This window comes from Sciurus vulgaris (assembly GCF_902686455.1).
Source record: "Sciurus vulgaris genome assembly, chromosome: 3".
Taxonomy (NCBI): Eukaryota; Metazoa; Chordata; class Mammalia; order Rodentia; family Sciuridae; genus Sciurus; species Sciurus vulgaris.
The window spans coordinates 186,576,356-186,578,163 of NC_136463.1; the positions used below are offsets into that span (position 1 = coordinate 186,576,356).

At 40.4% G+C, this 1,808-nt stretch overlaps 1 pseudogene across 1 annotated transcript; it reads left to right on the plus strand.

The window, feature by feature from the left end:
• Positions 1–237: 237 nt before the first annotated feature.
• Positions 238–1,161, plus strand: LOC306656806 (nucleophosmin-like; annotated as a pseudogene). The gene is made up of 2 exons: positions 238–556; positions 661–1,161. The product of its transcript is annotated as a nucleophosmin-like (transcript).
• The last annotated feature ends 647 nt before the right edge of the window (positions 1,162–1,808 follow it).

Genomic DNA, 1,808 nt, shown 5'->3' on the forward strand with positions numbered 1-1,808 from the left:
TCTAGACATTTAAAGAATGTGAGAACCCTGGATTCCTCAGGTAAGAATTTTCAAGGTAAAGAAGATGTGTATAGATGAGATCACTTCATTATTTCTCCTGTGCTGTAGTGTTTAGGGAGGAACTTGTTAGGAAAGCAGGGTGGCCCTGGCATGATTCTGTCCTTCAGGTCTCTTCTCTAGGGCAGCAGCCTATTTTCTGCCCACCTTCTCTCCCACCTAAGTATGTGCTTCCACCCCATGGAAGATTCAACGAATATGGACAGGAGCCCCCTGAGGCCCTAGAAGTATCTTTTCAGCGTAAGCTACAGGCTGACAAAGATTATCACCTTAAAGTGGATAATGATGAAAATGAGCACCAGTTATTGTTAAGAACAGTCAGTTTAGGGGCTGGTGCAAAGGATGAATTTCACACTGTTGAAGCAGAGGCAATGAATTATGAAGGCAGTCCAATTAAATAACACTGGCAACATTGAAAATGTCTGTACAGCCAATGATTTCCCTTGGGGGCTTTGAAATCACACTACCTGTGGTCTTAAGATTGAAGGGAGGGGCTGGGAATGTAGCTCAGTTGGTAGAGTGCTGGTCTTGCAAGCACAGGGCCATGGGTTTGATCCCCAGCACAAAAAAAAAAAAAAAAAAAGGTTGAAGTGAGGTCCAGGGCCTGTGCATATTAATGGGCAGTATTCAGTAGTTGTGAAAGAAGATGCAGAGTCAGAAGATGAAGAGGATGATAATGTAAGACTTAAGTGTATCTGGAAAGTGATCTGTTCCTGGAGGTGGTAGCAAGTTTCCCCAGAATAAAGTAAAACTAACTGCTGATGAAGATGATGATGATGACTTTGATGATGAGGAAACTGAAGAAAAAGCTGAGAGTGAAGAAATCTATACTAGATACTCCAGCCAAAAATGCACAAAAATCAAACCAGAATGGAAAAGACTCAAAGCCATCAACACCAAGATCCTTCAAAATCAGGAAAAAACTGCCTAAAACACCTAAGGGACCTAGTTCTGTAGAAGACAGTAAAGCAAAAATGCAAGCAAGTATAGAGGCAGGTGGTTCTCTTCCCAAAGTGGAAGCCAAACTCTCGTCAATTATGTGAAGAATTGCTTCCAGGCCAGGAGGCCATTCAAGTTCTCTGGCAGTGCAGGAAGTCTCTTTAAGAAAACAGTTTAATGGTCTGTTAAAATTTTCCATCTTATTTTATTTCTCTAACAGCTGATATCTGACTGTCCAGTTTATAATGCAAAGTGAGAACTTTCCCTACTGTTTGATAAATGTTGCCCAGGTTCATTTGCCAAGAATGTGTCATCCAAAATGCCTGCTTAGTTTTTTAAAGATGGAACTCCACCCTTAGCTTGGTTTTTAAGTATGTATGGAATGTTACACATAGTAGTGGTGGTCAGACATGGAAATGGAGGGGAGACAAAAATATACATGTGAAATAAACTCAGTATTTAAATCAAGTAAAAAAAGAAAGAAAAAGGAAGAAGGTGGCAGAGTGCCAGAACAGATAAGATAGCCAGTCATTTAGGTTCCACAGCATCTTGAATTTAAATGTGACACTTTTTTTCTTTTTCTTTGGTTTTAAACCAAGTTTTGGATCTCTGCAAGTTTTGTAAACCTTGCAAACTCTGTGAGCTTGGTAAGCCTCTGCAACTTACTTTAAATGTAACCCTAGAAGAGGTGGAGAACTGGCAGAAAGTAAGAAGGAAGGAAAGCTGCTTTTCTGAGCTTGAGGGGTAAAACCTCATCAGTCTCTTAAGGTGTGTTTCCTTTGGAGATTCAGTCTCTTAAGGCATATTTCCTT